The 19,965-nt window shown below is 46.0% G+C and overlaps 1 long non-coding RNA gene across 1 annotated transcript; it reads left to right on the forward strand.

The window, feature by feature from the left end:
* The first annotated feature begins 289 nt into the window (after positions 1–289).
* LOC128094064 (uncharacterized) lies at positions 290–3,528 on the forward strand. The gene is made up of 3 exons (XR_008212835.1): positions 290–543; positions 892–1,004; positions 2,700–3,528. It is a non-coding gene; the product is annotated as an uncharacterized LOC128094064 (long non-coding RNA).
* Positions 3,529–19,965: the final 16,437 nt, after the last annotated feature.

Here is a 19,965-nt window from a genome sequence, read left to right on the forward strand (position 1 = left end):
CAGATCCCCCAGCCTCGACAGAGCCTTCAGATGATCAACACCTGACTGAAGCTTGTATGAAGTCTCAGTGTTAGCTGGGCATGGTGGCACATGCCTTTAATCCCAGCACTTGGGAGGCACAGGCAGGCAGATCTCTGCAAGTTCGAGGCCAACCTGGTATACAAAGTGAGTTCCAGGACAGCCAGAGCTGTTACACAGAGAAACCCTGTCTATAAATAAATAAATAAATGAATAAATAAATAAATAAATGAAAAATAAAAAAATAAAAAGAAAAGAAAAAGAAAAAAGTCTCAGTGTCCTGCTAAGCCATTCCCAAACACCTGACCCACAGAAATGAAGGTAATGAATGTTTATTATTAGCTTAAGCTATCAGACCTGGGGAGGAATTTGTTGCACAGAAATAAAGGATTAGTGCAAGCTGGTGTTTTCATTATCCTCCTTTTGCAGATGTGGAACTGAGGCTATGGGATTTGCCTAAGGTCCTGCGATTTATGATCTGAACCTGAGCAGCCTGGCTCCAAGGTCATGTCAAGACTCAGAATTGTAAGACAGCAGGTTCTGTGTGGGAAGAAGGGCTCAGCCTGTGGCTGGGTGACTGCTGGGTGGCTCTCCAGTCCCCTTGCCTGGGCTCTCCAGTCTCCCTGTCCCAACTGGGAAGCTCTCCAGTGCACCTCTCTCCTGCTGGGACTGGCCGGAAATAATCTGGTCACCAAAAAAACAGATCAACAGATAACTTAACCACCTTTCATTTTCTTCTAATGAGGGCTAGCCTTTCCCAACACAGGAGCCTCCATTTGCTCCTTCCACAGAAAGATACAAATCCCCCAATACAAACTTTTTAACTCAGGAAGGGCAATTCCTTTCCACTTAAATGGCAACTTTTCTCTGTAGGCTTCTCTTGGCTCAGAGCCACACGGCTCACCTAGTGGGAAAGAGGTTCATGCAGCACACACTGCTTAAGCACGTACTGCCTGCCACCAGTGCCAGGACCACAAAGATGACAGGTGAGTGACGCCAGAGCAAGCCCAAAAGAGCAGGCTACAGTCCAAGACCCATTGGAACTGTGCGTGTCCCAGGGAGACCATGGGCCAAGGTCTTGCACATGATTGCATAATTCCTCTTGCATTACTTTTTTCTTTTTCCCTTTCTTGGCTTCTTTATTTATTCGGTTTCCAATTACAAAATATAAGAAGTTACCTCAGGAAAAAAAATAATAAAGTTATCCATTCTTCTATGCAGAGATAGCCCTGTGGGATTTTGCTGTAAAAGATGGAGATATTTGTTCTGTTCTGTGGGGCTGTCTACATGGATAAGAGTCTTGTACACAATGGAGATCACACACCTTTATTGTAGCATGCTGCTGTGATTTAATCTGACCCTAAAAGGTCATGTGCGAGATGAACTGTATTGGTTCACCTTCCTATTCCTGTGGGGGTGCTATTTGAATATGGGGTGTTTAGAAGTGATTGGGATTGGGTGAAGTCTACAGGTGGGCCCCGGTCATGGCTGCAGTAGACTTACAAGAAAAGAACACCCCAAAGCATTTATTCTGTCTCTCCAGACATCCTCCACCATGTCGTGCTGTTATTCAGCAAAAAAGTCCTCCTCAAATGCTAGAACCAAGACTCATAAACTATACAAACCCTATTCTTTATAAATCACCGATACTCGCCGGGCGGTGGTGGCGCACGCCTTTAGTCCCAGCACTCGGGAGGCAGAGCCAGGCGGATCTCTGTGAGTTCGAGGCCAGCCTGGTCTCCAAAGCGAGTTCCAGGAAAGGCGCAAAGCTACACAGAGAAACCCTGTCTCGAAAAACCAAAAAAATAAAATAAATAAATAAATAAATAAATAAATAAATCACCGATACTCAAGTATTTTGATGTAGTAACAGAAAATAGATGAAGACACATGGGGTCGAAAGCTTCTTTGTCCAGAGTATTGTTTTTCTATTCTATCCTTTAGTCCCCTCAATGCTTAGCTTTTCTCCTAGGGCATGGCTGCTAGGCAAAGGGACACATCCTCCAGCACTGACTCTCAGACACCAGTTACTGCTTGCCTCTGTTTCTTGTGTCTAAAGTGAGAAGGAAATAATAAAGACCAGGCAGTTTTCCCCAAGACTACAACACCACATCCACTTCTTATGTCCTGACTATTTGTTAAAGACAGGATGTTTGTGTCAGTCAGAGAAAAGGGGAGATAAGAAGAGGGAGAGAAAGAGAAAGAAATCTTACACTTTTTTTAGAGAGTGGCGATCTCGCGTGAGTTCCAAGATTGTACTTTGTTTTCAGAGCTGCGCTATGTAGCTCAGGTTGGCCTTGCGCTTGTGACAACCTTCCTGTTTCAGCTCCCAAGTGCTGGGATAACGTGTGTGAGCTGTAGCGCACAGCTGAGTTACTGAGATTTAGAGTAGACACATATTACCCAGACCTGTGAAGTCTCAAGACCAGGAGTGACAGCTTGAGGCCGTCTCAGGCCTCATCAGCCTTGCACTCGGTGGTGGGAGTACTCTTACTTACACAAGGAAAATCCTCAGAATTAAAAACCCTTTCTCTGGGGCTGGGGGTGTGGCTCAGTAGTAGAGCACTTGCCAGCATGTGTGAAGTCTTGAGTTTGATCCCAGGCACCACAAAAAAAATATTAAAAAAAATAAATAAATGAAACCCTTTCCCATTTATGTTCTTATCTCCTCCTGTGGACAGCTCTCCGGGCAGGCAGGAAAGACTCTCACTTCACAGATGAAGCGGCGAAGGGCTCAGCATGCCTTGGGGAGATGCTGTAGCTGGCATGGCTTGTCAGGCTCAAAGCCAGCTGACTCATCTGGTTCCTGACTCAGCCCAGTTACCGTGATGGGCCTGCTCTGTGGATCTCCAACTCTGTGGTGATGCTGGGCCCCCCAAAATGGGAAGAGGGGGAACTGAAAACGGGAAAACATTCTGGAATTCTATTCCAGGAGTCAGAAAGTTACCAGGCACTTCCGTGGCAGAACCCCAGGTGGTGGTGGGGCGGGTCTCTGCCTTCCTGCTTGTCCTGTGCCTCTTATGGTTCTGTTCCGAACCGACGCTATGCCTTCTGTGGAGGTTGAGCTCAGTGAGGACCATCTGAACCACAAGGAACATCTTCAGAAGGGTCCGGTCGTGGACAACCAGCCACCTCCAGGTTCTCCCTGTGTCTGTAGCAGACTGATGGTGCTCCCCTGGACAAGGAGCACTGCTTTTCTAGACCTCAGTTTTCTCATCTGTAAGATGGAAATGACTCTGGTTCCCTTACAAGCTTGCGAAAAGATGATAACGCCAGACAATAACGACTTTGGAAGAGGAAGGGTTAATAAAGATTGTGGTTTTCATTATTTTTTTTTAGTATTAAACACATTGTGCATGCTTTAAATATTTTTAAATTTTTAAGTATGTATTTATTATTATTGTATATGTGTGCTGGGGTGGGGCATGCCATAGTCAGTATGTAGGGGTGGCGCACGCCTTTAATCCCAGCACTCGGGAGGCAGAGCCAGGCGGATCTCTGTGAGTTCGAGGCCAGCCTGGGCTACCAAGTGAGTTCCAGGAAAAAGGCGCAAAGCTACACAGAGAAACCCTGTCTCAAAAAACCAAAAAAAAAAAAAAAAAAAAAAAAAAAAAAAAAAAAACCAAAGACAGAGGATAACTTTGCGGAGTCTGTTCTCTCCCTCAACCTTTACATGGGTTCTAAGGATTGAACTCAGGTCACCACACTTGGGTGGCCAGCTGAGCTATCTTCCTGACTCAAAATATTTTTAACTAGTTGAATAATTCAAAGAGTGAATGAAAAGAAAATCAGGTTTTGTGTGTCCTTCAGATGTCTCTTTGTCATAGCCGTCAAGAGGCTGCGGTGAATGAAGATACATGGGGGTGGGAGTGGGGTGGGAGTGGGGAGGTGGGGGGGGCACACAACCACCACCACCACCACCATAGTACTGCTCTTCCCAGTTCCACTACCCTGGGAAAAACACCGGAAGTTGGAAAGCAGTGCTGCAGGGGAAGCCAGTCTGAGGAGACAGACGAGCACTGGATAACGTGGAGATGAACTTGGAAGTGTCAGCCTTCAGGATGTGGGCAGGTGCAGACAAAAGCAGCATTTCCCAACATGAAATCCACTACAAGTGTCACCAATTCGCCAGCTGAGGCTTCTGATAGACTCGGCCATTCTGGACTGTGCTGTTTTATCCTGAGTCCTGGGCTTCTCCCCGGGAGGAGTCCACTGCAGGCAATTTCTCAGCACTATCTGTCCCACAATCTGGATTTCAACTAAGGTAAATCCAATCCTGGTTTTTCGAATTGCTTGTAGGAGCCGGAGAGATGATCCAGCATTTAAGACCACTCACTGCTTTTGCAGAAGACCCAAGTTCCTTTCCCAGCACCCAATCAGACTGCTCACAGCCACCTGTGACTCAAGATCCACGGGGTCTGACACCCTCTGCCGGCCCATTTGGGCATCTGCACACATGTGACGTTCATTCAAAAACACGCATACATATACATAAGAATGAAAAATAAATAAATTTTGTTTTGTTTTTCAAGACAGGGTTTCTCTGTGTGTATTCCTGGCTGTTCTAGAACTTGTTCTGTAGACCAGGTTGGCCTTGAACTCACAGAGATCCACCTGCCTCTGCCTCCCGAGTGCTGGAATTAAAGTTGTGCACTACCACCATCCAGCAGAAATCGTCTTAAAAATTGCTTTCTGTTTGTGTCTTGGGCTTAACATCCACTTTATCTTTGAAGATACTTTGACAAAGGCTCTAAAGCCTGTGCTTTGCTGGCTTCTAACAGGGCCTCAGGGAAGCCAGAGGGTTGAAATCCTAAGGGAGAAGGGGTAATAAGTCAGACCCAAACTTCTCTGCCTCAGAGGTGCAGGGAATATCTGCCCCACAGGCCTGGCACATCTTTGAAGGTGTTTCACTATTTCATTTAACAGGTAGGGGGTTGGGCGCGGGGGGTGGGGGGGTGGGGGGGGTGGTTCATCCTCATCTAGGGCACCTAACAAGTAAGTCATAGGAAGGGTGGCTGGGTGGTGCTTGGAGCAGGGGTCTGGACTTAGGAAAAGTGACAGTTAAATAAGGGGACAGGGTTTCCTGCTGTTGGTAGTGGCTTGAATGAATTCCCGGGGGACCTGAGAAAGGGACCTAGACCCAGGTTATATGCCTACTTCATGTATGTATGCACACATAATACAGATACTTGTCTGTGGGATGTATATCATACTTCAAATGTCTCTTGAAGGTGCAAGTCAACACTAGCTCCTCCATCCCCTTACAACATGGCCTCTTTCCTGAACTTAGCCCATCAGACATTGTGAGAGATGGACATTTCAGGAGAATGAGGAAGCTAGGTGTGTAGAGAAGCAAAGGATGGGAATCACAGACACCCGCCGTTGTGGGCTGCTGGTATCCAGAAGTGCAACACCAGCAACAGGTGTGTGCGTTAGAACAGCCCCAGCGTGTAGACACTGTTTCCGGCTGGGGGATCTCCGGGACCAGTTCTCTAGTCCTCCCACTGGAGAGTCGATGAACTACAGAATGTCCTTTTTTGTTAAGCCAGCCAGAGTGTGTTCCTCTGCATGCGTGTGGGAGCTCACATCCACTTCAGTCCTGCTGTGCTAACATCTGGCTGAGCTTCAGACAGAGCCTTGAGAGGCTTGGCTTCATCACACCCTTGACGCCCTGCTCAAACAGCCGATCTTCACTGAGCAGGTCCCCAGTGCCAGTTCCGTGTCCTCTATTTCTACAGCCAACGCAAGGCAAGGCGGAGGCTCTGAGGCCAGCCTAACTCTCCCCTAGATTACTCTCTCTCCTTCTCTCCAGTCTGTATTGCAAAACCAGCTGTTTCTGTGCTGCCAACCGCGGCAGCTCCCTCCTCCATGCCCAGTCCTCCAGCTGTTTCTAATGACTGCTGACATAGTGGCTTGGGCCCCCGCCCCCCCCCCCCCCCCACCGCCGGATCCAGCACCACCTGGAACCCTGAGAGGGTGAGCGTGTGTGTTCGTGCATGTATGCATGCGCATATATGTGAGAAAGGTGGGGTTGGTGACTCCAAAGCCGTAAATTCTGGACTCGCAGCTTGCCGGTGGACTCATTAACCACTTTTCTCACGCTCTGGGCTCTGCTTTGCCTTTACTTTTTCTTTTTTAGAAAGGAACATTTCCCAGAATTCAGCTTTCCCTGAGGCCTTAGAAGCGATGGGTGGCATTTACTGATCCCTCAGTGCCCGATAAGCTCCGTGCTTATCATGACAATACTGATTCATGCAAGTGTCCCAGCCTGTGCGGAAGCTGAGTGTTATTATCACCCTCAGTCTGGAGAGAAAACTGAGGTCGCAGACTATATTTCTCAGAAAGTATGTGGTTGATAGCTAACAGGAATTCCACAACACCAACAAAATCAAACCAGGAAAAAAAAAAGAGGGAGAAAAGCAAGAAGAATGGTGAGAAATGAAGGAAGGGGGGGTGGGGGGGGAGTAAAGATGTCTCATAAGCACAAGCAAACACAAAGTCCAAGGGGCGGATCTACTCGAGCACATCTGGACTGAGCTATCCAAAGACATGGCTGGGTGTCACCCTGTTTCCTCCTCTGCACTGGCTTTCTGTCAACACCCTGTCCTACAGGGGAAGGGAAGCCACCGCCCCAAACTCTTTACTGACGTTGCTGGCAGGATTCCAAGGCAGGCTCTTAATGGCGGCGCTGGAGTCTCCCACATCTGGAATCTGGACAGAGACCGAGGATGGGGGGCTTCCAGTGCTGACACCACCAAAGGATGGAGCGGTGGACTCTGGGTAGCTAGAGTAGCAGGGAGGCAGGCAGCTGGCACATGAGGAGATGAAGTGGCATGGCAAATGGACTCTCCAAATCCAAAAGTAAACACCAGCCCGCAGTCTGCTGTGATGGCATCTGAGGGCCGTGAAGGGCCCCGGAGAGTGACTGTCCCCAGCTGCCAGTAATTAGCCAGGTTAGCTTTACAGACTTATGGGAACGACACTGTGGTCCAATCTTCTGGGGCTGTAGAAATCAAATTAGACCTTGAATTAAAAAGCATTTGGAAGCCGGGCAGTGGTGGCGCAGGCCTTTAATCCCAGCACTCGGGAGGCAGAGCTAGATGGATCTCTGTGAGTTCGAGGCCAGCCTGGGCTACCAAGTGAGTTCCAGGAAAGGGGCAAAGTTACACAGAGAAACCCTGTCTCGAAAAACCAAAAAAAAAAAAAAAAAAAAAAAAAAAAAAAAAAAAAAAAAAAAAAAATCTGACCTTTTTCAATAAATAAATAAATCAGACAAAAACTTCCATCAAAAGTAATACCTGGGCCTATGAGATGGCTCCCTGGGTAAAAGTACCTACTGCACAGATCTGATGACCTGAATTTGATTCCAAGATCCCTGAGTGGAAGGAGAAACCTGACACATACACAAATAATGACAGTAATGGTAACATCTGTTATGTACCATTTGAAAATATAAAGAAGAAAAAGAAAACAATGAAATGAAAGAAGCACCACTCAGAATCCCCCATTCTGAGATGAATATTATTACTATTTTCTCCCCCTTTTTTATTTGGACTTATCTTCTGCATAGGATGATAATGTGAGTGTGTTAATAAAAAAGAGGGTAGAGGGCTGGAGGGATAGCTCAGGGGTTCAGAGCACTGGCTGTTCTTCCAGAGGACTGGGGTTCAATCCCCAGCACCCACATGGCAGCTCACAACTGTCTGTAACTCCAATCCAGGGGATCTGACACCTTCACACCAATGCACATAAAATAAATTTAATAAATTATAAAAAAATTTTAAAAGAGGGTAATATCATATTCTTTCAAAATTCTCCTTTTTCCCTATAAACAACACTGTAATCATTTATGTGTAGAGCTAAATATTTTTTCTACAGCATCATTTAAAAAGAGTATTCTTTCATGGCTTAGCGAAACCCTTCTTACTAGACATTTAAGCTTTCTTGCTTGTTTTATTTTATCTATTTTGTTTTTGAGACAGGGTCCCTTCCATACATGACTAAGCTGGTCTCTGAATTGCTAGGTAGCTGAGGCTGGCCTTGAACTCCTGACCCTCCTGCTTCTACTCCCCAGTGCTGAGAGTACAGGAATGTACCACCATGCCAGACTTAGATGCTTAATTATTTCTGATTTTTAACTTTAATTTTAATTTTTATATTTAAACAGGGTCTCATTAAGTAGTCCTGGCTGAGCAGAAGCTTGTTATGGTCTTGAACTTAAAGGTGTACATTACCTTCCCAGGCTACTAATTTTTAAATCCTAGAAAAAGTCTTAGAAAGCACATAGCAATAGCTGAATATTTCTGGATATTTGTATAAAGGATGGATCCATATAAAAATATTTTCCTTAGAAAATTTTCTGGATGTGAATTTCCCAGCTAAACTTCACAGCTTTTAGTATCTATAGCACATCTGGAAATTTGCACAAATCGTACCCTGGCAAGTGGTGGATGTATGTCGGTTTCTCAGCGTTGAGACGTTTACCACTGCGCTATCCTTTATGTTTTAAACGTTAGCTCCATAATTCCTTCCCCTGGATTACAGTGAGCTGTTGGAGACTCTGTCTTCCTCCCATTTCATCCAAAGTGCCCAAGAGTTCTGAACCTCGGTGATTTAGAGAATTCTATAAAGTCCACTAGCCTAGGAATTTGAACACTGAAGTTCCAGTCCTATGTTCACATAAAGAAATAGTAGGGTGTGACTTTTGCAGAGAAAACTTCCCTAGGCTCCGTGTGTGTGTGTGTGTGTGTGTGTGTGTGTGTGTGTGTGTATTAGAGATTTAGAGATCTACTTGGCCTGCCCACCTCACAGGCTAAGAAAGACCATCCTCAAGGCATGGGAAAGTGCCAGAGGGTTCTGTACACTTTGCTCACCTAGGTTTGCCCACAGAGCTGCCAGTCTCTAAAATAGTTCCCAACAGAGGGTGGATCCTGACCATCACCCTCTTGTGTAGTCCCCTCCCCTGGAATCTAGCTTGGTCTTGTGGCCATTTCCAAATAACAGAATGCAGCAGAGGTGGCACTGAGTGGCATTTAAAGCTAGGCCACAAGATGATCTAACTTCAAGTAAATGAGAAGCTAAAAGCGACCAACCAGCTGAGCCTGTCAAGCCAGGAACGCATGAGTGCAAAGAGAAATACACTGTTGTTACAAGCCAGTAGATTTGGGCCAAGAGTCCAACCAATTTGTTTCCAGGACCATGAGCCTGGATCCAACTAAAGCTTGATGATTAAAATCTGTTGCTTTTGGAATTGGAGAGACAGCCTGGTTTTCATATTCCCCGCCATCACCCCAGAAGCTAAATAACCCCTCTTGCAGACGGCAGCAAAATAGGCATGGAAATGGGACCTGACTTGTGGCCGAGTTGGACCGTTCATTAGATATGGTGCCCTGAAGAATTAATTCTCCATACACTTTGGCCACAGTGGTGGTGACAATCCTTACTAGTAATATACCTCACTTGCCAGAGTTCCTTAATTAAATTTCCTGGAAAGTATGCATCAAACTAACCTCTTTTTAAATTATTTCTTCTATTTTTGAGATTAAATTACATCATTTCCCTCCTTGCCTTTCCTCCATTCAAACACTCTCAAATACCCCTCCTTACTCTCTTTCAAAGTCATGACCTCTTTTTTCATTAACTGTTATTACATGTATACTTATATACATATATATTCCTTAGTACAACCTGCTCGGTCTATTAATATTCATTTTATGTATGTTTTTAGGATTGGCCATTTGATATTGGATAACCAATGGTGTGTTCTTCCCTGGGGAAGACTGTTTCTCCTGTCTCAGCATTTCTTAGTTGACTGTAGCTCTTTGTGTAGGCTTGAGGCCTCATGGGCTTCCCCATCAGCTTTGGCATGCCTTTTGGTATTGTCCCTGTTCAGCCAGTCATGTTGACGAGGCTTTATGAATGTAGCTCCTGGCATTCCTAGGAGACACGATCTCACAGCAAACTCCCTGATCCTCTGGCCCTTACAGCCCCTCTTTCCTCCCTCTCTTCCACAGTATTCTCCGAGCCTTTGGTACAGGACTTGTTTGGGGCTGGGCTCCATAGCTCTGCATTTTGATTGGTTGTGGTTTTCTGTCATGGTCTCCCTCTGTTGCAAAGAGAAGTTTCCTTGGTGAGGGGTGAGGGCTACACTTATCTGTGGATATAAAGATAAATGTTTAGACTGTAGTTAGGGATTATGCTGGTTTAGTAAATATTGTTGGTTCTCCTTCAAGATCCATGACTGACCCTGGGTAGGCTAGGTTTCCAGTACCAGGCATTGCTCCCCTCTTGTGTCAGCCACCGTTGCTGTGACATAAGAAACTTAACAACAGCCCTGGAGAAGGACTCTCGGTTGCATTCCCAAAGCTAGGCATTTTAAGGCACTTTGAGTTTCCAAAAGCCAGTTCCTTTAAAGAACTGTTTGCCCAGGTCATGTAATTGATCCAATATTGACTTTATTTATGGTCACATACATGAGGTCTGCTTTACAGTCTCTTTTACAGCCGTGTTTGCTTAATGGCTGATTCATCCACCTTGCTCTGCCATGATTCTACTGGAAATTCTAAAGATAAAAAGTCAGGTATGTCTTAGACACAAATGGTTGAAATCACTGTTTGTAAAAGATGCTCATTCTTATTGGGGTTCCTTAAAACATCTGTGGAGCCCACACCATGTACCAGGCATGAAAGATGGAAGGGAAACACAGTCTCTGACCTTGCAAAACTTACATCTTTTTGAGGGATGGCAGGGTGAGATGGCAAGTGAAAAATGGCCATGATACTGAGAGAAAAGAGGCAAAGAGAGACCATGGAAGCCCAAAGGAGACTCTTTTTCTTCTGCTCCATCCTTCACCAGGCTTCTGGACTGGTGGCAGATCATTCACAGGTCTCTTCTTCCCTAGCATCTCTGAGTGACCTTGTGTGGCACGGTGCGATGTGGTCATCACACTATCTCCCTTCCGGGGCGATCGCTCTTTCCAGCCACCTTTGCCGTAAGTGGAGCCACGGGACCAAGCTCTGCCTCATCGTAATGTGTCCCTTCCAGTCTGGAAGTTAGAACTAGTGTGTAGTGGGTAGACACTCCAGCTTTGATCTGGAAGTTCCAACCCCCATTGAGGCTTCAGTAACTGTCACGCCTACAAGGCAGGGCCGAGAGAGGACCCTGAAGACCCAATCTTTCCCAGACCCCGCAACCTATCCCTTCACTTGTAAGTTACCCCACAAAATAAACCTCCCCTTTAACTACATGGAGTAGCCTTAATAATTTCATCAATATCTGGAGCTCACGTGGGGCAAATTCCAACGGCCTGGGTGGCTCCCACCCTCAGCTTCCTCCCTGGCTGGCGGGGACTTGAAGCTGCAGGGTAGGAACTCACAAACTTTAGACCAACAGCTGTGGAACCTGCATGTGACCAGACTAGGCCCTCTATACGGGAGACAGTTGTGTAGCTGGGTCTGTTTGAGGGGCCCCTGGCAGTGCGATCAGGATCTATCCCTGGTGCATGAGCTGGCTTTCTGGATCCCATTACCTGTGGTTGAACACCTTGCTCACTCTTGATGAAGTGGGGAGGGGCTTGGTCCTGTCTCAACTGAATGTACCAGGCTTTGATGTCCCACCATGGGAGAACTTACCCTTTTGGAGGAGGGGATGGGAAGTGAGTTGGGGGGGAGAAGGCAGAGATGGGGGGAATGGGATGAGGGATGAGAGGGGGATCTGTAGTTAGTATGTAAAATGAATAAATTTTTTTTAAATAAATAAAAAATATCCCCCCCGCCCAAAGAAAGAAAGCAGGAGCTGCTGCAGCCCTACTATGTACATGAAGAAGGTACCAACAGAGTTACAGAACTAATAGTGTGACATTGCTGATCTAAACTGACACTGCCTGGGGCCATACTTCATTTTATCATTTCTAAAATGGTAATTAATTTCTTAATTATTGGGGTGGGGCCCACGTGTGCCACAGTGCATGTCTGCAGATCGGAGGACAACTCTCAGGAGTCAGTTGCCACTCCCCACCTTCCAGGCAGGGTCTCTCTTCCTGTTTCTGCTGGTCTGTGTATTCAGGCTAGCTGGTCCATGAGCTTCCGGGCTCTTCTCTCTCCATCACCCATATCACTGTAACAACGTCGGGCTTATGGATGCATACCACCCCACATCTGCCTGTTTACATGGGTTCCAGGGAGTAAACTCAGGTTGTCAGCTTATAAGGCCAGTGTCTTCATCTGATGAGCCACCTCTCTGGCCCATTTTTTAAATTTATTACTGTTGTGCGTGTTTGTGTGTGCAAGCGTGCGTGTGTGTGTGTGTGTGTGTGTGTGTGTGTGTGTGGTGTGTGTGCACGTGTGCGTGTGTGTGTGTGTGTGTGTGTGGTGTGTGTGCACGTGTGCGTGTGTGTGTGTGTGTGTGTGTGTGTGTGTGTGTGTGTGTGTGTGTGTGCATGAGAGAGAGAGAGAGAGAGAGAGATGTACAGAGGTCCGAGGACAGCAGTGCAGCGTTTGCAGGGTCTGGTCTCTACTTCTTCCTGACCTGAGCTCCAGGAACTGAACGCAGGTCATCAGGTCTGTGCAGCAAGCACCTTTACTGGCCGAGTCACCTCGCTGACTCTTTTCTCTAAGCAGTAAATACCCTCGATTGTGTAGTTCTCCTCAGTTACTCATATTGGAATGCCTCTGTACTGATGCTGCATAAGGGTGAAGAAATGCAGTTTAGATGGATAGGCAAAACGAACGGGGGACCTTGGGGTCAGGTGATGTCACCCTCTTCCCCTGTATTCTTTCCACCCCCCGCCCCCATCTGCACTGTAGTCATTGCTAGGAAACAGAAATGATTCTGGATGTTATTCTCCATTTGCAATGTGCTCTCCCCTGTTTTCTGGCTTTGAATGCTTGAATAGTGGCCTGACTTGGGGATGGGTGGCAGTAGCTCAGTCTCGGGAAGCAAACACTCATTCACATTTTAGGTGCCACTGTCCTCATTGTCACCTTGAGCAGGTCACTTACATTCCCCAAATACAGCTTTCTTATCTGTGTGATGATCACAGAATTTTCATACTGCATGACTATGAGAATAAATCTCCATGGCCCATGAGGTGTCACTTGGGACACACATAGGAGTCTCTGATATAAAGTCGACACTGGTGGTCAGAACACCCTATCGTGCTAGCTGGGGGCCACCATTCCTGTCTCGGAGCTGAGGAAACTAAGTACAGAGACGGTCAGGTGGCTTGCCCAGGGTCGGTCAGCACTAGAATTTCAACCTGGGTCAGTGGTTTCCCTGTCCAGGCTTTTCCCAGGTATTGTGCTCTGCTGATGTTGTCTGAGGTACATAAGAAACTTTCAAAATGGAAGTGCTTTCCTCCTCATCTGCAATAAATAGACTCATTTCCACAAAAGGCATTCCTTCAAGGGAAGAAATCATTACTGCAGCATGCATGCATTAAAGTCATAGACCACCCTTAACCTAATAAGCCGCTCATTGTTTATATTGATGATGAGATGCTCAGGAAGGCTGTTCTTGGTTCTGCTGTCTGCTGCCTGGCATTCACCTCTGCCTCATGAAGATGAAATGAAAGGTACATTTTCATCATCTTTGCCTTCATGCACCTTCATCATCCAAGGAAGGTAGCTTGTCCTCATTGTCCATGTGAAACTACTTGCCTTTGTCACTCATGCTTCATCATCCACGGGAGGTGACTTACCTTCATCATCCACACCGGGCTGCCTGCCTTCATCATCCACGGGAGGTGAGGAGGTGACTTACCTTCATCATCCACACCGGGCTGCCTGCCTTCATCATCCATGGGAGGTGACTTACCTTCATCATCCACACCGGGCTGCCTGCCTTCATCATCCATGGGAGGTGGCTTACCTTCATCATCCACATCAGGCTGCCTGCCTTCATCATCCACGGGAGGTGGCTTACCTTCATCATCCACACCGGGCTGCCTGCCTTCATCATCCACGGGAGGTGGCTTACCTTCATCATCCACACCGGGCTGCCTGCCTTCATCATCCATGGGAGGTGGCTTACCTTCATCATCCACACAGAGGCTCACCTTTGTCTTCCACACAAGGTGGCTTATGTGCATTAGCATAATTTGTGCCTGAAACAGCCAAGTGATGTTTTATGTTTTTCTTTTCCTTCCACAAAACCCTGTGGTGATATACTGTGGACCCTAATAAAATTGTCTGAGGATCCGACCGACAGCACCAGGCACTAGATTAGACACAGAGGGCAGGCAGTGGTGGCACACACCTTTAAGCCCAGCACTTGAGATCTCATGCCTTTGCTTGGGAAGCACACATGCCTTTAATCCCAGGAAGTAATATGGCAGAGCAGAGAAAAGTATATAAGGCATGAGGAAGCAGGAACTCACTCTCTTTAGGCTGAGGATTTCACAGAGGTAAGAAATAGTGGCTGGCTGTTCTGCTTCTTTGATCTTTCAGCTTTCATCCTGATATCTGGCTTTGGATTTTTTATTAAAAGACCATCTATGATTCGAACAACAAAACCCCAGTTAATTTATTTTCCCATATAACAGGTCAACATTCAAGTTTGCCTTCATATATTTGAGACTATGTGGCTCCCAACATTAAGACACTAGGCTATGGGAAATGCCCTTTACCGTATCAGAATCTAGGTCAAAGCTTTTGCCCTTCCCCTCAGACCTTGACATCAGAAAGTTACCAGTATAACACAGGCCATGTTTTCTTTAAGCTCTGCTCAGTGGTTCTCTTGTAACAACAAACATGATTCTTACTTGAATGATCGTGTTTCCTTAACTAATAATCGGCCATTGCCTTGTTTGGGAAGTCTGTTGTCTCTCAACCTTGGGGAGATGTCAGATGGGGCCCTCTAGATTCCTCTACAGCTGTATGACACAGCATCTGCTGTAGTTAAACATTTGCTGGTCAAGTAATGAGGTCTGGGCTTGGTAGTCTCTGAAACAGGTAAGACTCTTTAGGAAATATATGTCAGCTCTTGGTCACTAGAAAAAATAGCTAAGTTCAATTCTTAGACAGTTTTATTCTGGGTGTTTCAATCATGATTGTTGAGCCCTGTTTATTTGGGGCCTGTGCATGGTTGGGAGCACAAAGCAGAGCAAAAAGCCACACTCCTCATGACCAAGAGGTGAAAAAAGGGAGAAGGAAAAAAAAAAAAAAGAGTCAAGACCACAGTCCCATAATTCCCTTCAAGGAGATGCCCAAATGACCTGATGCCCATGAGACTCAGTCCTTATTAGGTTCTACACCTCCCGATAGTGACACCCTGAGGACCAATCCCTTCATGCATGCACCTTTCTGGCACATTTCAGATCCAAGCTATAGCAGGGAGCTTACCTGAGTGAGTGAGCCTGCAAGGTGAGTGAAGGCCACCGTCAGATGCCAACCTGTTCCTTCTGGCATGTGTTATTCCTTCTCTGCTTGCTGGGTTTGGGGACACGACATGAGGTTGGTTCTTTGGGGACTCCCACCTTTTCAAGACCGTGGGTCAGTCTTAGGGCTTTGTCCTGTCAGCTGCCTCCACATACACCTGCCCTCACCCTCTGACCTCTCAGTCTTGTTTGAGCATTACCACTAGAAGCAGACAGGAGACTTCTCTTGAATGCCAGCCTGGTATTTCCATTAAACCAGCCAGAGTTAACATCACTAGAGCATTAGTGAAAAAGGGGAGCAAGGCCCATAAATGAGCAGATCTGACTTAGGAAAACAAAATCCTGGGGATCTCCAAAAGAATGATTTCACAGAAATCATAACACACAAGGCCAAACAGCAGGACAGCCACTACCTTGAGGAACCTTGGTTCCTCCCTCTTCCCTGTGACCTTGGGTAAGTGACTCCATCTCTGGGATCTGTTGTGCCACTAAGTTGGATTAGTTCCAATCAGTAATGCCCAGAAACCCCCAGAGAGCTTGTTAAGTATACACTCTCCCAAATATCAGATGGAGATCTGGAGGCCTGGGGATAAACATTTACAAGAGCCTCCGAGGGCATTTCCTGGATCCAAAACCCATATATAAATGGTCTTGAAGCCAGTTCCTCCCCCTGCTGACCTTCCTTCTGTGTGGGCCTGGAGGCACAGAAAGTAATCAGGAAATGCTGGCTGCTAGTCACCTCTGTCCAGAAATGTAGCCATTAACAGCTGCCAGGTGGCAGGTGGCAGGGACGGGTTAGGGAGGGCTGTATTTGCTGTGTCACTCAAACAGCACCTGTTGAACTGCAGTGGACACAGGAAACCTCACATGGCAGGCAAGAACCCTGTACTTTCCTTGGCTTCCTTCCCATCGCAGGCAAGTGTGGAAGCCCACAAAAGTTTCCTAGTGAGATCTGAGCTTGTTTTACCCAGCAGGGCTGTATTAGAGGATTGCTTGACCATGTGCATGCTTACTAGGTGATTGGAAGGGTCTACACTTGGCTGAGCTAGGGGGAGGTCTTTGCTCCACCCCTTGGCATTTCTATAAAAACCCTTTAGAAGAGCCAGGAGGGGCCAGTGGATAAGGACCCACGCCCTCCTGGGGCTATCCTGTGTTTCTGTGTCTCTGTGTCTCTTCCCCTCTATCCTTTTATCTAAATATTTCTTACTTCATCCTCCTCAAGAGTACCCTGTGGGGGAAAAGTGGGAGCTGGTCTCCCACAGGCAAGTAACTCTTTGGAAGTCACAAACTGTGAGTTTTTTTTGTGGGAGGTTTCATATTTTTGAAATTTCAGGTTTCTCTCAGAAAAATCTAAAAGTTAAGTCATCGTGGTGGTTTTGCTGAGAAATGTCCTCCACAGGCTCCAGTATGTGAATACTCGGTCCCTTGCTAGTGGCCCTGTTTGAGGAGGTGTGAGAGGTATAGTTTTGCTGGAGGAAGCATGTCACTGGAGGTGGGCTTTGTTGACAGTATTGCTTCACTTCCGGTTTGCCCTCTCTGTTCTGTGCTGGTGGTTAGGATGTGAACTGTCAGCTTCCTGTCATCCCTGCTCCTTATGGCCAAGCCTCCCCACCATGATGGACTCTTACCCCTCTGGAACTATAAGCCAAAATAAACTCTTCCTTCTAGAAATTGCCTTAGTCATGGTGTTTTATTATAGCAACAGAAGAGTTAACTAATGCAGCCATATTGCAGTCATTGTTCTTGGACGAACAGCTCCCCCTGAGAACATGCACCTCCAGCCTCCACTGTAGCAACTGCCCCATCTCATTGCCCACCAGGCCTCTGAGAGAAGTGGATATTGTAGTACTTCCACTCTAAAAATGTGGCTGGGACAAACCAGAGGAACAGACAGCTGGACACAGCTTGCCCCTGAGGACTGGGAGTTGCCTCTGGGCCTCAGGTTTCCACCTATGTAGAGACATTAAGAAATCAGTGGTGTATTTATAACAAAATTGTTGCAGAGGTCACTGACCATTGTGTACATGGATTTTCCCTGTGGAGGGTCATTGGAAAAAAGAATTCCTTTAGTCACTGAAAAATACTGTTGAATAGTTTGTCAGTAAGGATAAATATCACCTATTGTGACCCATTGTATCTCCCTAATAGAAGTGAAAAGATAGACCCTCAAAAATACTTGCATAAGAGGATCGGGCTGTAGCTCAGCAATAAAGTACATACATAGCATGCAAAAGGCTCTGGGTTTGATTCCCACACCACCAAAACTAACAAACAAATACACACAACACTTACACAAAATAATATGTAAATTCCTACCAAGAGAAGTATAGAAATAATAAATTAATAAAAATAGTGTTTAGAAAATGGAATGTTATTCAGCTATTAAAAAAACCAAATTATATGTACATGGAGGAACTGCGTGTATTTGTGTGTGAATGTCTGTGTGTGTGTGCAGGTCATCATGAGAAAGGAGGAAAATATCTTAAGTATGGAAAGAAAGAGAGAATAATGCAATATATGTGGATGAAAGCAGAGGTCTGCAAGACTATCTGGAGGAAGGAGATAAATGATGAAAAAAATTAGCATACACATACACACTATGATGAAACCCATTACTACACTAACCTTAATTTTTAAAGAAGTAATGAAAATTAAAAAAATAAAAACATGGAAGAGTTTGAAAGCACTAATGAGTCAAAGAAGCAAGATCCAAATATGTAACACCATATATATGAACTTCAAAACCTTACAAAACCAGTGCATGGTAAAAGACACAAGACTGCCTCCGTGAGGAAGGGATTCTGGACTGAAACCGGAGTAAAGAAACTGTCAGGGATGGTGCTGTAGTCTGTATGTCTATTTGGCTGATGGTTACAAGAATGTGTGTCAAAATTCATTAATTTGGTTGATAGGGAGATGACTCTGTGGTTAAGAACACTGACTGCTCTTCCAGAGGACCCAGGTTCAATTCCCCAAACAGATGGCACCTTACAACCCTGTGAAATTCTAGTCCCAGGGATCTGATGCCCTCTTCTGGCCTCTGTGGACACAATAAGCATGTACAGGTATTGATGCTGGCAAACACTCAAAAATACAAGATAAAAATAAAATCTCAAATATTTTTTTAAAAATCTCAATTTGTATATATGATGCATAAAATAGTTTTTTCTGTAGGCTTTTTTTTTTTTTTGTCTTTTGTTATTTGAATCAGTCTTGCTATGTAGTGACTGGACTAGAACTCAATAAATCAGCATCCTGAGTGTTAGGATCGTATATGTATACCAACATGCATGGCATAGTGGAGAGGGGGAGAATCCTGAAATGACAGCCCCAGTGTGTTGGGACTAACAGTATAACGTAAAAGAGGGATGATGGATCCTTCCGTAGAGACACTGCTTTCCTACACATCGGTGATGACCCTGGGTGCCCTGCTTAGTCTCTGAATGGTGCTGATACCAGTAAATACTTCACAGAGCGGCAAACAGGAATAAGTGTTCAACTCCTCGCGGTCTCTGGTGCAGCAGCATCTTCCAGAACCAGCATGGCCTAAGCACAGGCGGCCATGTGCCATAAAAAACGGTCGGTGAAGAAAAACAACTGTTTGACCCTTCAAGCGATTTCAGGTCTTAATGGCTTGACTGACCCTTGCTTCTGTAACATGATCCAGGAAAAAAGGACTCTTCCTGTTCTAATCATCTACAAATGAAAATATGCAAAAAAGCTGAACACGGGGCACACTTCAGAACTGTTCCATTTTCTTGACACCTTCCCAAAGTCGTTCTGATACTGGTGCCCAGACGGTGGTTGAAGCACCCAGTGCTGTGGGATAATCTGTATGTCAAGTGTGTTGCTGATTGGTCAATAAATAAATCACTGATTGGCCAGTGGCTAGGCAGGAAGTATAGGCGGGACAAGGAGGAGAATAAAGCTGGGAAGTGGAAGGCTGAGTCAGAGAGACACTGCCAACCGCCACGATGACAAACGGCATGTGAAGATGCCGGTAAGCCACGAGCTATGTGGCAAGGTATAGATTTATAGAAATGGATTAATTTAAGATATAAGAACAGTTAGCAAGAAGCCTGCCACGGCCATACAGTTTGTAACCAATATAAGTCTCTGTGTTTACTTGGTCGGGTCTGAGTGGCTGTGGGACTGGCAGGTGAGAGAGATTTGTCCTGACTGTGGGCAAGCAAAAAAACTCTAGCTACAACCCAACTCCAGCTCTCCCTGAACTACAGAAATGTCCTCCAGGAGTCAGTCAGGGGCTGCCAGGGCAGAGGGGTTGCTAAGCCTGCCTTCTGCTCAAACAGGCAGAGACCAACGGCCTGCTCTCTACTTCTGAAGGGGCAAGCCCTCACCCACTGCATGGACAAGTCATTTTCTGTATCTATAAGCTCAAGGTAATGAAAGCCAGGCAGTGGTGGTGCATACCTTTAATACCAGCACTCGGGAGGCAGAGGCAGGTAGATCTCTGAGTTCAAGGCCAGCCTGGTCTACAGAATGAGTTCCAGGATAGCCAGGGCTACACAGAGAGACTCTGTCTCAAAAAAAACCAAACCAAACAAACAAAAGAA

Source organism: Peromyscus californicus, unplaced genomic scaffold, assembly GCF_007827085.1.
Source record: "Peromyscus californicus insignis strain IS unplaced genomic scaffold, ASM782708v3 Scaffold_4__1_contigs__length_199733344, whole genome shotgun sequence".
Taxonomy (NCBI): domain Eukaryota; kingdom Metazoa; phylum Chordata; class Mammalia; order Rodentia; family Cricetidae; genus Peromyscus; species Peromyscus californicus.